General features: G+C 41.2%; 1 protein-coding gene across 7 annotated transcripts in view; it reads left to right on the top strand.

Moving 5' to 3' along the window:
- The window catches only part of SIPA1L1 (signal induced proliferation associated 1 like 1), a 381,195-nt gene that overhangs the window by 219,384 nt on the left and 138,102 nt on the right, over window positions 1-23,709 (top strand). The window contains exon 1 of one of the 7 annotated variants that reach the window (XM_040226160.1): window positions 22,963-23,617. The exons of the other annotated variants lie outside the window; for them this stretch is intronic. The gene's annotated coding sequence lies outside the window, so the exon portion shown is untranslated. Of the gene's footprint in view, window positions 1-22,962; window positions 23,618-23,709 lie in introns of those variants that run through there. 7 annotated transcript variants of the gene reach the window in all.

Genomic DNA, 23,709 nt, shown 5'->3' with positions numbered 1-23,709 from the left:
ACCCCACTCCAGTACTCTGGCCTGGAAAATCCCATGGACAGAGGAGCCTGCTGGGCTGCAGTCCATGGGGTCGCCTGGAGTCCAACATGACTGAGCGACTTCACTTTCACTTCTCACTTTCATGCACTGGAGAAGGAAATGGCAACCCACTCCAGAGTTCTTGCCTGGAGAATCCCAGGGATGGGGGAGCCTGGTGGGCTGCCGTCTCTGGGGTCGCACAGAGTTGGACACGACTGAAGCGACTTAGCAGCAGCAGCAGCATGTGTTAGTACTTTTTTATATAAATTGAATGATACTTTGTTTTTTAAAGTTTTATTCATATACCTATTGGTCTGGGTCCTTGTTCCTGCTTTCTCTAGTTGCGGCAAGCCAGGACTTCTCTTCACTGCAGTGCACGGGCGTCTCATTGCGGTTTCTTCTCTTATCGCGGAGCACATGCTCTAGCTGCACGGGCTTCAGTCGTTGCGTCACATGGGCTCAGTAGTTAAGGCTCCCAGGCTCTAGAGCACAGGTTTAGTAGTGGTCATGCATGAGCTTAGTTGCTTCTCAGGATGTGGAATCTTCCCGGACCAGGGATCGAACCTGTGTCTCCTACCTTGACAGGCAGGTTGTTTACCCCTGAGCCACCAGGAAAGCCTCGTTTGTTAGTGCATGATATAAAGTCATTTTATTACAAATATTTCTTTCTTTCCTTCTGGGCTCGCTGTGTGACTTGAGGAATCTTAGTTCCCTAATGTAGGAGACCCCGGTTTGATCCCTCGGTTGGGAAGATCCCCTGGAGAAGAGAATGGCTGCTGGAGAAGAGAATGGCTGCACACTCCAGTATTCTTGCCTGGAGAATTCCATGAACAGGATAATTCATGGGGTTGCAAAGAGTTAGACACCACTGAGTGACTAACACTTTCACTTTCAACCAGGGATTCAACTCACACCCTTGGCAGTGAAAAAGCATGGAGTCTTAACCACTGGACCACCAGGGAATTCCCTACAGATTTTTCTTTTCCCATAGCACCTAGCTTGATATATTTTTTAAATCATGATACCCAATAATATTGCTTCCTCTGGTTTCTTTAAAATAGTTTTTTGTTAATATCTCCTTTAAATTTTTTTTCTGTCTTCTTTTGATGTATACATCTTCAAAGTAACTTGTTGGATTCTGGGGATTTTTGTTGTATTACCAAATGAGGTTCTTTCAATAACGTGAGGTAATTTGTCTTTGCTTCCACGCATATATTACTAAGTTTTCTTTTTTCCAAATCTGAGAACCTGAGTGGTGGTTTTAGAGCTGTGACTCCTTAAGAATTATAATCCGCTCTCCCTGACACATGGGTCATGATTTGTTTCCTTTTGTATCTTTATATGATTCGGAGTACAATTGCAGGATTAAACTATTTCTCATGACCTTGGATCCACATTTCTTAATCCCATTATTATGATTCTGTATGCTTCGTAGTGCAGTGTGTTGGGGGTTGTTTTAAAATTTTTTTAAAGGTTTATTTATTTTTTTGGCTGCACAGGATCTTTGTTGCTACACACAGGCTCACTTACATTGCAGCCCAGTGGGGGTTGGTTCTTGTTGCGGTGCACTGGCTGCTTTTTGCTGCGGAACACAGGCTCTCAGGTGTGCCGGCTTTAGTAGTTGTAGCGCGTGGGCTCTGTAGTTGCAGCGCTCAGGCTCAGTTGGTCCACGCATGTGGGATCTTCTCAGACCAAGGATCAAACCCAGGTCTCCTGCATTGGCAGGCTATTCTTTACTGCTGAGCCACCAGGGAAGCCCTGTGCCGTGTGTTTTCGTTCAGCCCTCTCTGCAGTAGCACGTGCTCCTTTTCCACGCGACTGCTCTTTCCAAGCTCTGCATCCAGTTCCATCCTATTTTACCTTCCAGGTTCAGCTCATCTGTTTTCTTTGTGAAGCCTTCCCTAGCTCCACAGCAAATCTTAGGTACTTGTCTTCTGTACTTTTACTGCTCTCTGTACGTTTCTAGTTACTTTCTTCTTACAATGCACCATGATTTTTAGTCTGACATACAGTCAGTGCTCAATAAATATTGCTATCTATGTACTCTTTTCTTCCCTAATACTATTTTCTTTGATAACTTACAGTGTCTTTGCACTTTTTTCTTTTCTATACCCCAGACCCACTTTTCTGTGGTTTCATGTGAATAAATGGTTTAATTTTTATGAGTCTTTTTAAAAAATACACAGACCTGCTTTGTTCCAACACATGCTGTGCATAGAAATACGAGCAGTATTTCTTCCTCTTCCTTGTTGTCACCAGTTCTTGTCTTTAGTTTCCCTGTTCTCCTCCTCACCCCTTTCTCCACTCAATGTAGTCGTTTAACTCTAAAATAAGTACTAGTTAACTTTCACAGGTTTCTATCCCTACTTTTCTATGCTTTAGTTCTTCAGTTAAAGGCACCATTTTTATTGTTTCCCTTTCATTCCCTCAATCATACCCTCTATCTCTCACTATTTAGAAAGAGTATTTAGATTTCACATTAGCAAATCAGTAAAAATGAAAATTTGTTGAACAGAATGTGGAGAAATGGGCTGTCTCTGGGAGAACATTGATTCTTTGCTACTTGTTCGTAATTTCTCTTTTGGAGTTTCTATTTGAAAATTTTCATTTTTATCCTGGCATCTTTCACTTTCACAGTAACCCTACTGTCTTTCATTTTTATTTCTTTGACAGTTTTGCTTTCATTTTATTTCTCAGTTTTCGTTTCAGTTATACCACACAACTTTCTCAGTTGGATCAGGATGTTATTTTTGTCTGTTCTCTTACTAATTTGCTAGATATTGGAGACCTAGTCTTAAAGGAGACTTTCTGAAGTCATTTTCTTTGTGTGCTCTTAGGTAGAAAGATCCCTGAATACGGTTTTGGGAAGACAGTGCGTAGGCCTGCGTTATGGTTTTACTGAAGGTTCCATCATTCATTTATTTCGTAACCAAATCCAAATTAACAGCATTTAAAAAATGCTCTTGAAAATAAAACCCATCTTTTTTTCCTACTAAAATCATGCTATAGGGAGTATAAGAACACCCTAAAGAGACTTCTTGCCGTTTGTTTTAGTGAATATGGTGGACTGGAGGGATAGGGTGGGTAGAGCCCTTTAGGTTGTCATTTAATTGCTGTCTGACTCTTTTGTGACCCCATGGACTGTAGCCCGTGAAGCTCCTTTGTCAATGGGATTTCCCAGGCAAGAATACTGGAGTGGGTTGCCATTTCATTCTCCAGGAAATCTTCCCAACCCAGGAATCAAACCCAAGTCTTCCTGCTTTGCAGGCAGATTCTTACTGCTGAGCCATCATTGCCCAAATAAATTACCACATATGGTAAGATTTATTTCTCCTTTAAATATTCTGGCATATTTTCATGACTTTCTAACTAATCTGTTACTGCTGCTGCTGTTGCTGCTAAGTCACTTCAGTCGTGTCCAACTCTGTGTGACCCCATAGACGGCAGCCCACCAGGCTCCCCCGTCCCTGGGATTCTCCAGGCAAGAACACTGGAGTGGGTTGCCATTTCCTCCTCCAGTGCATGCAGGTGAAAAGTGAAAGTGAAGTCGCTCAGTTGTATCCGACTCTTGGCGACCCCATGGACCACAGCCCACTAGGCTCCTCTGTCCATGGGATTTTCCAGGCCAGAGTACTGGAGTGGAGTGCCATCGCCTTCTCCAATCTGTCACTACGTTTAATAAAAACTATAGAGCTTATATATTTTCTTGCATATTACTTCCAAAATCATATGTTTTTTTTTAATTACTATGGAACATATTTATAAAGGAGAAAAACCTTCCTTCCAAAAAATCAACTATTTTTATTTTTCCAAATTCCTTATCCTTTTGCAAAGCAGAATATAGCCTTCAAAAAGTGAACTTGTTACATCTTAAAATTAAGCTGTATTAACTACTACCCAACTCAATAAGGAAAAAAAAGGGAAAAGTTATTTTGCCAATGATATGATTGTGTAACTAAAAAAATTAGAATCATTGAACTTATATTAATGCTAATAAGGGTTCAGGAAGATTACTGGATATGAAATACATTTTTAAAATCTATGGCTTTTTAATACACTAGTAACAATATATTAGATAAAGTGATTACATGAATAATCCTAGTCAGAATAATAAAATATTAAAATGTACCTCAAATAATTGTAACAAAAGATATGCAATGACTTTATGGATTAATAGATTTTAAAGAAGAGCTAAATAAAGAGGCACTATATATGTTACTGAATGAGAAGACTCAATACTATAAAGAATTTAAAGTTCTCTAAATTACTTGATGAATTTGATGCAGTTCAAAATGGAACAAAGCAGCAAAACCAAGAGAGTTTGCCGTGAAACATGACAGAATGATTGTAAAATTAGTTGAAGGAGTAGAGTTAATGGGGTCAGTAGGATTTATTATAATGCTAATATTTGAATTGGTAGTGAATTGGCATACAGATAGAGAACAGACCATTCAAACAGAAAAGAGACTTTACAAAGAGACCTTTCTGTCTTTCTGGTACTGATGAACCTCTGCAAGGCAGCAATGGAGACAGGCGTAGAGCACAGACTTAGGGACGCAGTGGGGGCTGGAGAAGCTGGGATGGATTGAAAGAGGAGCACTGAGGCATAGACATTGCCATATTAGAATTAGAGCCAGTGGGAATTTGCTGCATGATGCAGGGGGCTCAGAGCCAGCAGTCCGTGACAACCTAGACGGGCAGGATGGGACAGTAGGTGGGAGGGAGGTTCAAGAGGGAAGGTACATGTGTATACCCGTGGCTGATTCATGCTGATGTATGGCAGAAACCAACACAGCACTGTAAAGCAATCACCCTCCAAGTAAAAGTAAATACATTAAAAAAAAAACAGAGACCTTCCTGTTAAAAAATTTAAATGCACGTATAAGAAAGTACGGCTTCCTGGGTGGGTAAGCAGTTCAGAATCCACCTGCCAGTGTAAGGGAGATATAGGAGATGCGGGTTCCATCCCTGGGTCAGGAAGATCCACTGGAGTAAGAGATGGCAACCCACTCTAGCATTCTTGCCTGGAGAATCCCATGGATAGAGGAACCTGGTGGGCTCTAGTCCATAGATTCGCAGAGTCAGACATGACTGAGCAATTGAACGTGTGTGTACACAGACACACACACACAAGAAAGTATACCTTAAATAAGGTAAAAGACAAGCTTTAGAATGAGAATGCTTTCAGACATGTATGTCTCATGAAGGATTAATATCCATAGTATGTAATGTGCATGCATGTATGTGTGTGCTTAGTTATGTCTGACTCTTTCCAACCCCATGGACTATATAGCCCACCAGGCTCCTCCGTCCATGGGATTTCCCCGGCAAGAATACTGGAGTGGATTGCCATTTCCTACTCAGTTCAGTTCAGTCGCTCAGTCATGTCCGACTCTTTGCAACCCCATGAATTGCAGCACACCAGGCCTCCCTGTCCATCACCAACTCCCGGAGTTCACTCAGACTCACGTCCATCGAGTCGGTGATGCCATCCAGCCATCTCATTCTCTGTCGTCCCCTTCTCCTCCTGCCTTCAATCCCTCCCAGCATCAGAGTCTTTTCCAATGAGTCAACTCTTCTCATGAGGTGGCCAAAGTACTGGAGTTTCAGCTTTAGCATCATTCCTTCCAAAGAACACCCAGGGCTGATCTCCTTCAGAATGGACTGGTTGGATCTCCTTGCAGTCCAAGGGACTCTCAAGAGTCTTCTCCAACACCACAGTTCAAAAGCATCAATTCTTCGGCCCTCAGCCTTCTTCACAGTCCAACTCTCACATCCATACATGACCACTGGAAAAACCATAGCCTTGACTAGACGGACCTTTGTTGGCAAAGTAATGTCTCTGCTTTTGAATATGCTATCTAGGTTGGTCATAACTTTTCTTCCAAGGAGTAAGCGTCTTTTAATTTCTTGGCTGCAGTCACCATCTGCAGTGATTTTAGAGCCCCCAAAAATAAAGTCTGACACTGTTTCCACTGTTTCCCCATCTATTTCCCATGAAGTGATGTATATAATGAAATCCTACAAATCAGGAATAAGACAGAGATCTAGAAGAAAAATGGGCACAACATACATAGGTAAGCCCAATATGAATTTGTTTATTTAGGTTGTATTTATTTATTTATGGCTGTGCTGGGTCTTTGTTCCGTTGCAGGCTTTTCTTTCATTGTGCAGAGGAGGGGCCATTGTCTAGTCACAGCGTGCAGGCTTCTCATTGTGGTAGCTTGTCCCGTGGCAGAGGCTCTAGGGCCCATGGGCCTCAGCAGTCGAGGCACATGGACTCAGCAATTGCGGCTCCTGGGCACCAGAAGACAGGCTCAACAGTTGGGCATGTGGGATTTTCCCAGGCCAGGGATCAAACCCATGTCTCCGGCACCAATAGGTGTAGTCTTCACCACTGAGCCACCAGGAAGCCCTCCAGCATGAATTTAAATTCTTAGAATAGTGATCAGGGAAATGCCAGTGGAAGAGGAGCAACACGCTAACACTGGATGTGATCCTACTGATAATTTAAAGGTGAAAATGTGGCAGCAAATGTTGTTTTATGTGTGACTGTTGGGTTATAAAATTGTTACAGCCACTTTGGAGAGTAGTTTGATAGTATCCAATAATGTTGAAAAACCACTACAACTTAAGGTTTCAGCAGTTCCCATTCTAGAGTTCTCTAGAGAGCCTTTAACTCATGTTCACAAAGAAGAGGTGAAAGGAATGGCCTTTGTAACAGCAAAAATCTGAAAGTAACCTAGATTTCAGTCAACAAACCCAAGTATGTACACAGAATGTACAGCATACGAAAGTTGTTATAAAGGATCTATATCTTTTTGTAGCACCATGATGAATAAATCTGGAAGACTATTTTGTTTGAAAAAAAACAAAGTTGTGAAAGGATGTGTTCCCAATGATATCGTCTGCTTAGATTTCATAAATATACGAATACTTGAGGGAAGAGTGCCTTACATCTTTCAGAGAGAAGTTTCCCTGGAGAGACTGAGAGGAGAATGGGATTGAAAGTTGATATTTTAGCTACATTTATAGAACATGTTATTTCTTTGTAAGATGAAGCAAATTTGGCAGAATCTTAACATTTGTTAAATCCGGATGAGCAGTACTCATTCCCCTTTGGGAGGGGAAGAATCTAACTGCAGCATGTATTTAACTGGGGGCTGCAGTGCTGTTAGTCTGAACTGGAAACTTTCAATTATGAAATATTTCCCAAACTCTCTGCCAGTGTTACTGAAAGAATAGAAAAAGATACAAACATGCAAGGTCAAATGTGAGCAGCAGAAATAGGAGCCGATTAGCATTATCAACAGTGTTTTGGTCAGCAGAGAGAGATGTATTGAAACTGAGTAACGTGGAGAGAGCTGCATGTGAAGACCTTTCCAGAGGAATTCTACAAAAATTGAACCCGTTACAGTCCCATGGTTAGAGCCTCCAAGTAGCTGGTAAGATTGCACTTGGAGGTGGAGCTGGTTGTAGGTATGTAGTCAGGTCCCTTCCATAAACTGTTGTAATTGTAAAGGCTTTGGAAACAGGAGAAATTATTTGAAACTTTTTGGCTGAGCTTGGTTCCCAGAATGCTGGAAGCCAGGCGGAAAATGGAACCATTCTTCTGTAGAGAGAGTGAAGCGCATTCTAAAAATGACTTGTAAGTAGTAGCATCTTTGGGTCCCCCCAGTATAGGGGGAAAACCGTCTGTCTGATTACAGTAGAAAAGGAATTTTTGGAAATAGTATTTAGTAACTTGCTGAATCACTTGGAGGCTATATAACTAGGTTTGGGAAATGGGTAAGCACAAGGGAAGCCAAGTGGCCAAGACGACACTGAGATCACTCTAGAAAGCAGAGTGGTGCTGCCTCCGAGAATGGCATGTCCAGCTTTGCTTCATCACCACCAGCGCTTTCATGAGGGTGCCAATGCATTGTGGCTGCCACTGACGCCACCAGCTTTCATGTAGATTCACAGCCTCCTTGCTCTCTGCAGACACTGCCTTTCAATTCAGAGTCCAGGGTGTGCATATCTCATTGGCCGAGAGGCAAGTTATGTTTGTACCCTGTCTGTAAGAATGACTTGATTAATTGCAGTATAGCACTTCTGAGCTTCTATTGTGGAAGGCAGACTCGGCATAAGGCAAGGAATTTCCCTGGATATAGGAGAAGATTACTCGGATGCTGCTGCTGCTGCTGCTGCTAAGTTACTTCAGTCGTGTCCGACTCTGTGCGACCCCATAGACGGCAGCCCACCAGGCTCCCCCGTCCCTGGGATTCTCCAGGCAAGAACACTGGAGTGGGTTGCCATTTCCTCCTCCAATGCAAGAAAGTGAAAAGTGAAAATGAAGTCGCTCAGTCGTGTCTGACTCTTAGCGACCCCATGGACTGCAACCTACCAGGCTCCTCTGCCCATGGGATTTTCCAAGCAAGAACACTGGAGTGGGGTGCCATCACCTTCTCTGACTCAGGTGCTAGGGAGGCATAATTATAGTTCCCTTTATGTCCAGTTGCCTCAGGGGAACCTGGGTCCCCATCCAGTCTGCTCCAGGAAGGTCTGCTTAGTAGTCACCAGCCCCTGCCCTCACACAGACAGTAAATGTAAAAGGATAGCCAGTGATAGCAGATAGGAGACAAAGCCTTCCACGTGAGGACTAAGCTCACAACAAACAGAAGAAAAGGCAATTGGGGAAATATAGACAATGAATCTGAAAAGAACACTTTAAAATTAGTCTAATGTTAGCAGGGGTAAGACAACGTATCATAGTCATTAAACAACAGATTTTTTTTTTTTTTAAACAGAAGAAACAGAGGACACAAAAGTTTTTCAAATTTGAGTCCAAAAATCAATATGAAAAGTTAAATAGTCTTGTTGGAAAATGAAGTTAAAAACTTACCAAAGTACCTAAATGAAAAGAAATGGGGCAGAGTGAGAGAGAAAAGATAAACTGTTGAGAAAGTACAGTATCCTTTAAGTAGAACTTTTACAAAAGAAAACAAAAAAGAAAAGGAATTATTACAAATCAAATAATAAGATTTCACTTAACTGAAAGAGATGTGTTTTAATACTGAAAAGGCCTATTGGTTATCCAATACAAGGACTATAAAAAGACTTGCTTTCCAAAGGCCACTCCAGTATTGAAAAGATGATCCTAAAAAATCACTGGAAAAGAAATTGTACAAAAGATCAGAAATCAGAATATCGTTGGACTTTTCAATTCCAACAGTTGAAGCTGGAAGTTAATGAAATAATACCTTAAAAATTCTAATGGTAAACATTTTACTGTCTAGAATTTTGTTGTTGCTTAGTTGATAAGTTGTGTCTGACTCTGTGCAGCCCCATGGACTGCACCATGCCAGGCTTCCCTATCCTTCACCATCTCCTGGAGTTTGCTCAGACTTATGTCTGTTGAGTTGGTGAGGCCGTCCCACCATCTCATCCTCTATCACCCGCTTTTCCTCCTGCCCTCAATCTTTCCAAGCATCAGGGTCTCTTCCAGTGAGTCAGCACTTCACATCAGGTGGCCAGAGTATTGGAGCTTCAGCATCAGTCCTTCCAGTGAATATTCAGAGTTGATTTCCTCTAGGATTGACTGATTTGAACTCCTTGCAGTCCAAGGGACTCTCAAGAGTCTTCTCCAACACCAGAGTTCAAAAGCATCAGTTCTTCAGTGCTCAGCTTTCTTTATGGTGCAACTCTCAGATCTGTACATGACTACCAAACCACCAGTCATACTAAGGCTGGACATGCCAGGACACAAAACTCCTAACACTTAAGTACTTCTTAGGCAGTTGCTGAATGAGGACAGGGTCCATCAAAATGAGCGAGTAGAGAAGGTAATGAGATCTGGGAAGCATGGAATTCATCCCAAGAGAGGAGAGAAGGAACTGTCAAGATAATGATGGTGATGGTATGTTTCTGGAGATGCCTGAGCAGTAGCCCTAGAGATCAGCAGGGCTGGAATGGAGTGTGAAGATGGAGAGCTCTAGGAGGGAGGTCTCCAGGAAAGAGACGTGGAATCGATAGGGCACTTGTGACTTTTGACCATGTGAGAAACAGTTATGAGAAGAAGGGGGTTTTTCTTAGTTTTTCTTTTTTGGCGGGTGGTGTGATTTTTTTTTTTTTTTTTCTTGTTGAGTTTTGAAAGAATTAAGGGTAGGTATAGAAACTAAGCAAATGAAAAAAAAAAAAAAAAGCCATTATTAACTCCAGGAAAAACAAAGTAAGCAATTGAGCAAATATAGCTATAGTAAAGTAAATCCTGATGTATAAGTGTGATATAACTATGATACACACATAAACACATATACATCTCTACATGTGTGTTTACATAATACAGAGCAAGGGAAGGGGGAGCACACTTTCTGGAAGCATGCTTATTTCTCATCTTCCAAAACAGAGCTCCAACAGAGAATATCTCATGTTGATAAATCAAGAAATAGCGCCTGAGTCTGTGATTTAGGAACACGGAGATACTGGGGGAAGCAGTGCTGTAAATTGAAAGTGATTGCTCTTAGGAGTAAAGAAGATGATGTGAAGACTACGGTTTGGTTTTTGTTTTTACCTTAAATGCCTGAAGTCCTGTTTGCCTATAACTAGTATGTGTATTACTTTGTTTAAAATGTAAGTGAAAAAATACTAAATAAATAGTATAGTAGTAACTTAGTACCACAGGTTTTCCTTCTTACAGATGGTAAAATCACTTCGTGGTTTTTGCTGTACCATTTGTTTTCCTGTATCTTTAAGCCTCTATTAAAGGCTTAGATACATAAAGTTAAATAAGGTGCAGTCGCTGGCTTGAGATACTTGTGGCTTAGGGAGTGTTGTATCAGGAATCTTCAAAAAAAAAAAGCAGGATGTTCTTTGGGGACCAAGGATATGGGGGGAGTGTTGGGGACTTCATGAGGAAGAGTGGGTGCTCGTAGCTCCCAGGAATGGAAAATACGTGGGGCTTGTGGAAGGAACAAAGGTTAGAGAGGCTGGTATGAGTGTGAGGAGGAATCCTGAGTACAGCAGAGGAATATCTCTTAAGATGCTGAGCAGCAGATCCATTTGCAGATGTTAAAAGAGACGTTACAGAGCCCCGCAATATGACTGTTCCCTGGTTTACCCACCATTTTTTCTTTTCCTGAAAGGGTTCTACCAGTTTCCATTGTTTCTAGCAACACAAGGAGATCTCTTAACTGTAGCTCCAGTAACAGTGGGAGGATTCACATTCCTAGAATTTTTCCTAATAGGTATAAAATGATACAGTGTTGTTTTGATTTCTGTGTCTTTTGTTGCTTATTATAACCCATGATTATTATAACACTAGTTAGGCTCTTTCCGTGTAATTGTGCTCTGTTAGGAGATTTTTTTGTTTTACTCCAACATATTCTTTCTTTTAAGCCTGCTTTTATGATAGTTTTGTCTAAAAAATCCTTCAAAATCAGTTGTTTTGTCAAAAAAACTTCAAACTGACAGTCCTTTGATTTTTTTTGGTGAGTGCAGAGTGAAATCATACTTTCATTAAACTAGAGGATCCCTCTCTTGATTTTTAATCATCTATAAATTACCTGCAGTCCTCTCAAGGGATACTGTTAAAAAAAAAGGATAACATGTCAGGGGATGGGGCAGAGTGTGAACAACTTCCTGGAAGAGATGATACCCAAATGCAGCCTTGATGGAGGAGAAAGTTTAACAGCACACAGAGGGATGGGTAAGCCCAAGGAAAGAAAGAAAAAGAATTGTGTCCAGTTATGTTTCAGCAGAAGTTGTGACTTGGTTTCTCCTGAAGGCATTCAAGGTGTGTTCAAATACTTGGAACTGATTCTCTTAACCTTTTACTGGAGCTGCAGGTTCACAGAGTGCAGAGAGGCTGCACTGTTAACCAGGAAGTTCCAACATGCCTTTGGAAATTTTTCCTTTTGCCTTGAGAGCAGAGGGAAGTTATTGTGAGGTTTTGAGCAAGAGAGTGTGTTGGGCTTGCCTGCATGCACTTTAGAAACAGTCCTGCATAGGCAAAGTGATCACATTTTAAAGTGTTATAACGCAGACATACAGGACTACATTAATTCAGATTAAATTTATCGTGTCAAGCTAGGGGATTATATTTCACTTTGCCACAAAAATGAAAAAGGGTGGCCAAGAAACAAAAAAAGACTTCTGCCACAAAGTTTTATCTTTGAACATTTGGTCAGTTTGCATTTTACTGAGCTTTTTTTTTTTTTTTTTTTAAGTTTGTCAATGAACATTTAAGTGATAAAGTTAATAGGTTTGTGAGTAAACTCTCATTTAGCAATCAGGGGTTTTTAAGTTTGGAGGCAGAAGTAAAAATAATTTTATTTGCATGTTTTATATATAAAGTACGTGTAGATCTGTGTATGTACATAATTACTAAAACATTACTAAAATTTTTACATAATTAGTGAAAAAAATTTACATAGCTAAAATGAAACTTGGAGGATTGTGGTGTGCATTGAATTAAAGTTATTTCATTCGCTCTTGCCTTAATTTTTGTTGACTAGTTGCCAGAAACATGTGTAGAGGGCTCCTATTTTCAGAACCAGGATAAGTACATAACAGATTGGAAATGTGTCAGCTGTGAAGGGATTCATCCAATACTTTATGTCAGGTTGGCAAGGGAGGTCCTCTGCCTCTCCTAAATGGAAGTAGATTCTTCCGCTCTTGTTTTCTGGTTCTGTCGTATTGAACAAGTACTGGAGTAAGTCCCCTAGGCGGTGAGCTGCCCCCTGGGCTGCTTCCCTTCTCCCCTTCTTCTTCTTCAATGCTTGTCTTAGTGTGTGTGCACCCAGCGCCCACACGGAGTCTGGAAGAGTTCATAAACTTTTAGGAGTGGCTGCCTTTGGGGTTGGGATTGGGATGTCTTGAAGGAAGACATATTTTTCTCACTTTTTCAGCACCATTTCATTTCTTTCTTTAAAAAAAAAAAACAAGCATATTCATTTATTAAAAAAAAAAACTTTAAAAAGAGGGGGCAGCAAAGAGGAGACTTCTATATGGGAGAAGAATTATTTGAGGGTGAAACAGAAACATTAGTTTGACCATCATTAATTTGATGACAGCTTTTAACCTCTGGTTTCTCTTGTCTTTCCCATGCATGCTGTGGTAAACACCCTCCTTCTGTTTTCCTGTGGATTAATTTACTTGCTACGATTATTAATAGCAAATTCTGTCGTGCATCAGTATTTCATGTGATTTTGCCTTATCTCATTCTAACTGATTCACTTCTTTTAAGAGATTTGCTCATTTTTATGGTTATTTTTCATGCACTTTGATGAGGAATGGATTGAAAGGAGGAAGGTCAAACTGCTGTTATTTTTCATTCACTACTGTTATGAAGGTTAATCTTAAGAGAGAATGATGAAGCTGAAATCTTTATTAAATTTCAGTGGTGGGAGGTTTTTTTTTTTTTTTTTTTTTTTTGTCTTCCTCAACACAGTATTTATGAGCTAACCATAATTACATTTTAGATTACAATATAAATTCTGTTAATGTACCAACTAATTTCTAGTTCATCTTAGCTGGGAAATGTGGCTTTTGTTGCAAAAAAATTCCATTTCAAGGATACTGAGCTTAAGTGCTTTGGAGATAAGGATTGGATGGCTCTCTGTCCTCCAGAACCTAATATCCACTTGGGGAGAAAAAGCCCAACCAGGTGTAGAGTTAATTGCAGAAAATAGTATTAACAGCAGGAGAGGCATTTTAATAAGAGGGTGGATGCTTTGGTGCCAGGAGCAGGGCTTAGGGGTCAGACCCAGCAGTGACCCAGTCTCTTCTGAGCAGCCCTGGATGGTGGTTGATGATACCTGCCTGCAGAGGGATGTGGGGAGTAAGCCAGGTAGTTAGCGCACAGTAGCTAGTACAGATGGATGCTCAGATGTAGTTACAGCTGGTGGCAGGAGATTATTGAAAAAGCAAGTTCTGGAAGGACAGCCCAGTATAGCAACCAGGGCAGAAGTCAGGGCACAAGGAGACCTGACTCCACATGTGGGCTCTGCCTGTTGCACCGTGGTGGACTTAACAGTTTTCTGGCCCTGAGATGCCTTGTGTGGAAAATGAAAGGATCAGACAAGCTATTCATTCTCATAACTCACAATTCTAGATGCTGAATGTAAGGTCAAGAGGGACACCCTCGATTCAGATTCAGCCATGTGGAGCTTTATAAAAAGGTGCTGGTTTGTGGAGGGCAGAGCTGTTTCTGCTCTTAGAAAGAAACCGGAGCAGGTGCCGCTTAATTCTGAGCTCCAGGCCCAATTCAGATGGCAACGGGGTTGCAGTTGAGGGACCTCTGAAGGCACGTGGAAGGCAAGTGACCTGACCGCTGCAGCATTTTTTCCCCACTGGATGTTGAGATTCATGTCTGGATTGGGCTTCCGCTATAAATGGAGGCTTTTTTTCTTTTATAATGTGTTTTCAAAGTAGTTTTTTTGCTGTAATTCCTCTAACTGCCAGCTCAGTATTTATTAGAGAGGGAGCCCTCCACGTTTTTATGTCAGCATGCTTTCCCTCTCTGAAAGGGAGATGTTCACCTCCCGGGGGGCTTATGAGGACTCAGGGGAGGCTCACGGGTCACGGAGTAGACGGGATGGCAGAGTCCCATGCTCTCTGAACACCGTGGGGAGAGAGTTTATCCTTAGAAATAAACATAGAGTGAAGCAGATGAATAACCCACCAGCAACTGTATTTAAGGAAACACTAAGGCAAGGTGGAGTGATTTTTGTCTTTTCATTTTTTCCTTTTAAGCTCTCTGTCCTTGGGTGTGATATTTTAAAATCTGCTAAGTGAAACATGGTTACTGGTGATACTGTGATTAACAGTGATCAGGGTATTAGGGTTGTGCTTAGAAGGAACTTTCTGTTTACCCATTGTTCTTAGTGGTAAAGAATCTGCCTGCCAGTGCAGGAGACCCAGGAGACGTGGGTTCGATCCCTGTGTTGGGAGAATTCCCCTGGAGTAGGAAATGGCAATCCATTCCAGTATGCTTGCTTGGAAAATTCCATGGACAGAGGAGACTGCAGGGCTACAGTCCGTGGGTCACAAAGCATCGGACACAACTGACCACACACACAGACACCCATTGTTCTTACTGATGGGACTTTCTCTGCTTTTTCTGTGTCTCAAATGCACTTTCTTAAATTCTTTTTGGATTTTAAATACTCAAGTGAGAAAACCTTGATGTCTTTGACAAAGCCAGTTGTGACATTCTGTCTTACTGAACCCTCTGGTCCTCTTCCAGTTAGATTATAGGAACTTGAGGGTGGAAATGTTCCCTCTTTGCTTTCTCTTTTGGTAGTGACTGGCTTACGTAGAACACCAATAGCTGGTGCTCCCATAGCCCATATTGGCAGCCTGAAAAGCTGTCCTTACTGATGCAGATTCTCAGCTGCAGTTCATCATATGTGGATCAGAGGCAATTTTCACAGCTTATCTAGTTTAAATCTAACTTAATGCAGTTTAGATTGTCTCTTTCCCTCCTGCCTTCAGAGAAAGTCAATACTACTAGATTCTTCCTTTCCACGTTAAATATACAGTTTCCTCCAGCCATCGATACCTCAGGACAATATGATAATACTCTCCAGAGTGTTGGTCTGCAGCCCAAATGGTGATCTTCTTCCACTTTAGCCCGAATGTCTGCAGGAGGAGGGTTGGAAGGTCAAAAGCTGAGAAGCATGGGGTAGGGAAAGGCTACCCACTCCAGTATTCTGGCCTGGAGAATTTCGTGGACTGTCTAGTGCATGGAGTTGCAAAGAGTCAGACACGACTGAACAACTTTCACTTCACTCACGTGTACATGGGAAAGTAGATGTATTCCAGGAAAGGGCAACGAGTGATGATGACTCAGCCTGTGCTTTGTTTAGGCAGCCTCACCTGATTACCCAGGACACTGCAACCTTGCAAAAGGGTGAAATGGAGACTCTTGGGTAGGAGGGGGCTTTTGTGTCAATACTAAATATAAAGAAAGTGTTAAATACACACACAAAAAATGAGGAATGCAAGCAATTGTATTAATCATCTGTATGGAGTAATTATTCAAATCCTGTAAATACCGCTAAATCTTATAATCTTTAGTACTTTCTATTTTATGTAGCCCTCCTTTGATTCCATTTTAATCAGAGGATTTAGCACAAGATCATCTTATTGGAAGGACTTGACATCTGTTGCATTTTGACTTGTTTGGTGATTTGAATGGTTTGAGGTTTTACATGGTGCTGTATTTAATAATTAGTATTCAAGTGTGTGTTCATCATACAACATTCTGATAGTTTATTGTTTTTAGTAACAGAATGAGTTGTTTTTTTCTTCTAAACTTTTTCTTCTGTTATAAAAGTTACGCATGCTCATTTTAGAAAATAAATAATATAGTTAAATATTTTAAAAAGGAATTATTTATGATCTGTCTACAGACAAGTATTATAACTCCCTTGGTGAATTTCCTTTGGCTTGTTTATATACCTATATGTAACTAAAAAATAACTAAATTTATAGTGTATAAACCATTTTGTTTGTATCCTGAGTTCTGAAACTGGGCCCGTTTGTCCTCAGTTACATTCAATAGAATGCACAATATAAAAATATTCTTAAAAAAAATAAGTCCATGGTCAAATCAGTTAAGGAATATCTCAGTTTAATAGTTGTGTTCGTTTTTTTTTCCTAAACTGTGTATTTCATGGAGCCTTAATATACTAACATGTATTATCAAATCCTAATGCAGGTGATGGTGTGCCCCTTCCTTATTTAATTGTGGAACCCTTTTTTATGAATTAATAACTTGAAGGATTGAAACACAATTTAGGGAAAGTTGACAAGCCTTTCTTCCCGCCTCAGTTCAGTTCAGTTCAGCCGCTCAGTCGTGTCTGACTCTTTGCGACCCCATGAATCGCAGCACGCCAGGCCTCCCTGTCCATCACCATCTCCCGGAATTCACTCAGACTCACGTCCATCGAGTCCATGATGCCATCCAGCCGTCTCATCCTCTGTCGTCCCCTTCTCCTCCTGCCCCCAATCCCTCCCAGCATCAGGGTCTTTTCCAATGAGTCAGCTCTTCGCATGAGGTGGCCAAAGTACTGGAGTTTCAGCTTTAGCATCATTCCTTCCAAAGAACCCCCAGGACTGATCTCCTTCAGAATGGACTGGTTGGATCTCCTTGCAGTCCAAGGGACTCTCAAGAATCTTCTCCAACACCCCAGTTCAAAAGCATCAATTCTTCGGCCCTCAGCCTTCTTCACAGTCCAACTCTCACATCCATACATGACCACTGGAAAAACCATAGCCTTGACTAGACGGACCTTAGTCGGCAAAGTAGTATTTCTGCTTTTGAACATGCTATCTAGGTTGGTCATAACTTTTCTTCCAAGGAGTAAGTGTCTTTCAATTTCTTGGCTGCAATCACCATCTGCAGTGATTTTGGAGCCCAAAAAAGTAAAGTCTGGCACTGTTTCCACTGTTTCCCATCTATTTCCCATGAAGTGATGGCACCGGATGCCATGATCTTCGTTTTTTGAATGTTGAGCTTTAAGCCAACTTTTTCACTCTCCTCTTTCAGTTTCATCAAGAGGCTTTTTTAGTTCCTCTTCACTTTCTGCCATAAGGGTGGTGTCATCTTCATATCTGAGGTTATTGTTATATCTTCTGGCAATCTTGATTCCAGCTTGTGTTTCTTCCAGTCCAGCGTTTCTCATGATGTACTCTGCATAGAAGTTAAATAAGCAGGGTGACAATATACAGCCTTGACGTACTCCTTTTCCTATTTGGAACCAGTCTGTTGTTCCATGTCCAGTTCTAACTGTTGCTTCCTGACCTGATGATCCCTGTCCATTTCTCATATCCCCCTTCCCCAGATCCTATTTGATAATTAGATGATCAGTACTAGATCACAATTTGCAGGATTGATGAGTAACTTTCTAATGGATTTTAAATGAATATTAATGGACAATTATTTTTTTTAAAACACTCAACTCCTTCATGGATCTAGTCTGCTCTCTTAATACCCTGGGTGCCAACCACAGAGTCTGCATGCCCCTGATGAGCTCTGATTTCTTTTCCTTGAAAGTATTCATTTCAGTTAAGTCGCTCAGTCGTGTCTGACTCTGTGATCTCATGAACCGCAGCGCTCCAGGCCTCCCTGTCCATCACCAACTCCCGGAGTTTACCCAAACTCATGTCCATTGAGTCAGTGATGCCATCCAACCATCTCATCCTCTGTCGTCCCCTTCTCCTCCCGCCCTCAAGTATTCATTTGCTGTACCTCAAATGCTATTTTTCCTCTAATAATTCTGGTATGGTTACCTTTCTATTTACTACATTTTACCTTTTACCTCTTTACTTTCAGCTCCTCCCGATAAGCTCCTCCTCTGGCATTATATTAATTGCTTATTGCCTGAGTTTTCTCATATTCAAATAAGATAAATGTTCACATTTATTTCTGTTCTCCTTTATTTTGCCAGCTGTTGAATCATTTTCTTACCCGTCAGTAATTCTTACCATGTGTCTGGCTCCAAACCTTTTCAATTTTATTAAAAAAAGATATTTTTTTTCAAATCCTTTATATTTTATCATCCCTGTTCTGCCATCAAGCTTGCTGCTGAATTTTCATGTTGTTTCCTTCACCTGCAGCTACACAAAATATGTTCGAGCCTTACTAGACCTTTGAAATGTAACCTTCTTTGTCAAACTTTTTGCTTGGAGGGTAGTTGGGAGGCAAATATTACTCTTTCTTTTGCTCCTTACTCTGTCAAAACAAGCACATTTTACATTGTTTTCTTATCTCTAAACTCAAATGTAAATTCATCTGTTTATGTATGTTTTGTATCTATAACTTCTTTATTCACTTTGGTAATTTGAGGGCAAATTATTTGAATCTACTTTGTCTCCTTCAGTGTTGTCTTTTTTAAATAGTGAACATTTGGAGAGCAGGAACTAGACTTATCAACTCATCTCTTCCCAATCCTTCCTGATTTTTGTTGAGGAGATAGAACGGAAATGAAAAAAGGGGGAAATTCCAATCTAAAAAGTTAAATGCTGATTCATAAAGCTTAAATTATCCAGGATGTTGCATGGGGATGTTTGTACGTGTTTCAAGGCTGATTTGAAAGAGTGAGACGTCCCTTCTATCTGAGATGTTACTTTTATGTAATGTGGCTATAATTCAGGAAAGCGAAGAAGGGAAGTAAAGGAAATCATTGGCTTTATTTGGTTATCGTAGCTAATCTAATGTCCAAACACTGTGATGTAATATTTCTGTTTTAAAATAAAGTTTCCTGTTATATTCTAAAGAATATTTATGGATATTTTAAGTCTGTGTATATAGCTTAATAAACTATTTACATTGACACTTTATAAATATTCACATTGTTTATCTGTGTAATCTCAGGATATTTGTATAGTTATTCCTCATCAAAATTTCTTCTGCTGCCTGGAATCATTGAGAGTTGGCCCTGTATCTGAGGCTGTGTCAGTTAAGGGACCTACCAACATCCCATTTTGAAATACAGAGGTAATTGATGGAGAATGCTACATCTTTTCATGGGCTTTCCAGGTCGCTCAGTGGTTAAAAGAATCTGCCTGCCAATGCAAGAGAAGCAGGTTCCATCCCTGGGTCAGGAAGATCCCCTGGAGGAGGAAGTGACAACCCACTCCAGTATTCTTCCCATGGACATGGAAAATCCCATGGACAGGGAAGCTTGGTAGGCCCCAGTCTGTAGGGTCCCAGAGTTGGACACAACTAAGGATGCACACTGCATCTTTTTAGTGAATGTACCATATCGTACTGTAGATTATTTCAGGGCAGGAACTGTAGGTGGTTGTTCGTTTTTTGTTTTCTTTCCTTCCCACATCTTCTTGTGTAACCTTTAAACTATTTTTATGCCCTTGGCTCCAAGAAGGTTTCCCATGTTGTTCTTTTCCTTTGGTTCCTTCAATTATTTATTGTTCTCACTTCCTTATCACTCACTTATTTCTTGGAAAAATTTTATTTTTCTGCTCAATAATTCATGTTGAAAATGGATAAATAAGGAAGATATCAAATGAGCACTTGCATCTATTTTACCTGTAATTTAAGGGAAAGGGTCATGAGAAGAGATTTGGAGATAACTGCATAGAGGTAATATATTTAAAGCTGTGGGTATCTATGACATCTCCAGACAGTACTGGCTACCATGCAGCTATCTCTCCTAAGCAGTTTCCTAATTCTGCTTCATTCAGTTGCACAGGCAACTGATCCAGCCAAGTCAACACCCTGGTTTCCCGAGTAATATTTTTACTCTAGTATCCCCAGACCTGCAATCTCATCGTAATGCACTTGGTGCTCAAATGCATCCTAATACTAACACCCTTTACAGCACCTTCAAAAACTCTAAACACTAGTAAGAGAAGTAAGCCAAGGGTACCACCTTGGAATCACTTGCTTTTAAATGGAGCCACCAGTGCTCCTGAGGAGGGAGACAAAAGAAAGAGGCAAAAGAAAGCGGAAATTAAGAGGAATGTGTTCATCATGAAGGCCTAGAGAAGACAGAATTTCAGGAGAGAGAGAGGTCAAGAATGTAAAGGTCTCAGTGAGCCAGGATGAGAGGGACTGTTTTTATACCTGTAGCCTCCCTTTGGAGGGAGGGGCTGTTTCCCCAAATATCTCTAGCACCAAGTGTGTGGTCCATGCTCAGAAGTTAATGCAGAAAGACTGGGGGTGATGTACTGGAGAGCAGGAGGCACTTCCCTTGAAAGAATGGTCTTATCAGAAAACTGTGCTATGTTACGTGGTGATAGACCTTGAATGATGGAAAGAGTTTCAGTTAGTAGATTGCATTTTCTCCTTAGCTGATAGGGTTTCCAGGAGCTCACAGAATTAAACAATTGGATTGATATTCTAGCTAAATGGATCCACCATGGACTCAAGTACTGCCTAGAGCTGTAAAATTAAACACATAAGAAGGATATTTCTTAAATAGTTTACTCTTTCAACAGATAGAGGTGACATGCTATAAATTAGTACTGCTCTTCTACTTAATTCTATGTTTTTTTTTTTTTAACCATATTTAGTGATGCTTAGGCAGGTTTGCTGATAACTAAGAGAATTGCTAATCATTGTTAGCTTATGTTTGCTATTTCCATTAACCCCAAGGAATAGGTTTCAGTTATTATTGATGTGGTGTCGTATTACACATGGATGGCATCATTTTCAATTAGTACTTGAATAAATACAAAGCATATCTATTCTGTAGATGCTGGCCTGTGTCTAAAGTTCCTGTTGTGCCTGAAGGGCTTTGTTGCTATAAATAAGGATGGGAAAGAGTAAAAGAAAAGGGAAGAGAAAAGGAAAGAAGTCTCCATGAGAAGAAAATAAAATCTGTTATTTAACTTGGTTGTCACATCTTGAACCTCCTAGTAAGAGAAGTAAGCCAAGGGTACCACCCTGGAATCACTTGCTTTTAAATGGAGGCACCACTGATCCTGAGGAGGGAGCCAAAAGAAAGAGGCAAAAGAAAGCGGAAATTAAGAGGAATGTGTTCATCATGAAGGCCTAGAGAAGACAGAATTTCAGGAGAGAGAGAGGTCAAGAATGTAAAGGTCGTTAGGAGTGTGGGCACTCTCTCCCCTATGTGCCCATGTATATTTTGAAGTTAAAAGACAACACAGAGTTATCATAATCAAGATGTAGTAGGAGTCTTGGCAGTTTTTTTTAGTTACAAAGAAATATATCTCTGTAAGACTTTTAAAGTAATTTTATCTATTTTTGGTTGTGCTGAGTCTTCCTTGATACGAGCACTTTTCTCTAGTTGCAGTGAGGGGGGCCCACTCTGGTTTCGGGAGGGCTGCTCATTGCATTGGCTTCTCCTGTTGTGGAGCCTGGGCTTTAAAGTGCGTGGGCTTCGGGAGTTGTAGCACGGGGGCTCAGTATTCGGCTCCCACGCTCCAGGTCTCTGGCTCAATCGTCGTGGCACACAGGCTGAGCTGTTCCACAGCGTGTAGGATCGTCTCAGACCAGGGATCAAACCTGTGTCTCCTGCATTGGCAGGCGGATTTTTTACCGCTGAGCCACCAGGGAAGCCCACTTGTGTAAGATTTTTAAAAACCTGTTAAAAAGACCCAGGAAGCATATGCGATGCTTCTGAACAGGAGTCCTGTAGTAGTGACCACCAAGAGCAGGCATTTCCAAGTCAGTGTTACTTACTGTATTTTAGTGCTGACCTATAACTTCACAGATAACTAAAACAAGACAGTCCTGCAGTCAGCTCTGTTCTAAGGGAAGTGAAATGTGGCACGAATGAGTCTTTACCCTGGGGGATTGGTGCACTGGCCTTTTAGAGAATGTCAGTTCTGGGAACGATAGGTGATTTATTTGGATTTCTGTAAGTTTGTGAGAGACATTGAAAACATCTGATTTTCATAAGAATCTATTGAGAATTATTTTGTGTGTCAGTACATTCTTTCTTTGAAAGCTGTTTCTTTGAAATAAACAGCTTCTTTCTTCCCTAGTTACAAAATAGCTCGTAAATTGTGGTTTGGGGTTGTCAAAAGACTTTTTTTTTTCTTCCTTTGAGATGGGCTAGTGTTTACTTTGCATTTTGGTTCAGTTGCCCAGTTTCCTTCCATTTTATAAGGAGCACTACTTGAACCTTGGCTGTGGCCACACGGTCTCTTTCAGACGCAACAGTTAGCACATTATTCCACTTGAAGGTTTACAGTTCAAGAGGAGCCTGGACAGTTCCCAGATATACAGTCACATTATAGCAATCTGACGGTAGAAGTATCTAGAGAGGTCGAAAGTCAGGTTTCATTGGGTAGTGGTGTGAAACCCTTATCCCTTTCACAAAAGATGGTGAAGAGGAGCCAGAGGGAAAACAATTGGCGCTTTTGTGTGGGGCTGGTCTAGGCAGCCGTGCAAGCCCAGCTGGAGCTCCTTTGGCCCTATGTTCCGCAGGCGGCGTGCATTTTTGAAACACCCCTAAATGTTCCAGCCTTTAAATAGCAGCGAGTCTTCTAAAATGATGCTGCAGAGCGCAGGAGAAATTAAAGCGGCTGCCTGGGAGGCAGGAAGCCGACTAGCGAGATGCTTAATTATCGTGGAAGTAAGTGCTTGTTGCTGGGGAGCGGAGCGCAGCGAGCCCGGGTCGGCCTGGGTGTCAGCCGTGATTTGTAGACAATGCGGCCCCGGCAGCGCAGTGCTGGATCAGCAGCATCTTTGCAAACATGCATTTGGCAGGAATTTAAAGGCCACCTCTTGTGTCATTTGTGGAGCCTTGGAAAAGGGTCCTCTGCCTTTATTTTCAGGATGTACTCAACCATGCAGGATTTTGTGCTCAGAATTTGTGCCTCTTGCCTCCTGATTGACGAGCTCCTGAGGAAGTTGGTTTTCTTTGCCCGTCACCTGGAAGGATGTTAGCAGTTCTCTGTCGTCAATTGGGGGATATGGAAAGGTCTGCCCACAGCAGCTTTTGGTTTCTGCTGTCTTCATAAATTAGCACCGAAGGGTGGGGTGGGTTGCAATGCGTAAGGAAATGCAGGCATTTTGCTAATTAGTGAAACGTTTGTAGCTTTAAGGGTAGATAGAAGGAAAGAGAGCTCGGGAAGAGGTGGTGGAAAATGCTGGATGCATTCTGAAATTCTGCTCTTTGGGGTAAGTAATAAACTAGAGGGAATTACAGAAGCATGCTAATGGGTAGAATGGCTTGGGGAAAACCGTGTTTATTTTCTCTCTATTGTGTTTGC

Source organism: Oryx dammah, unplaced genomic scaffold, assembly GCF_014754425.2.
Source record: "Oryx dammah isolate SB20612 unplaced genomic scaffold, SCBI_Odam_1.1 HiC_scaffold_26, whole genome shotgun sequence".
In the NCBI taxonomy this organism is placed as follows: Eukaryota; Metazoa; Chordata; class Mammalia; order Artiodactyla; family Bovidae; genus Oryx; species Oryx dammah.
Note: the sequence above shows the minus strand (reverse complement) of the source record. Positions and strands in the feature narration are given on the sequence as shown.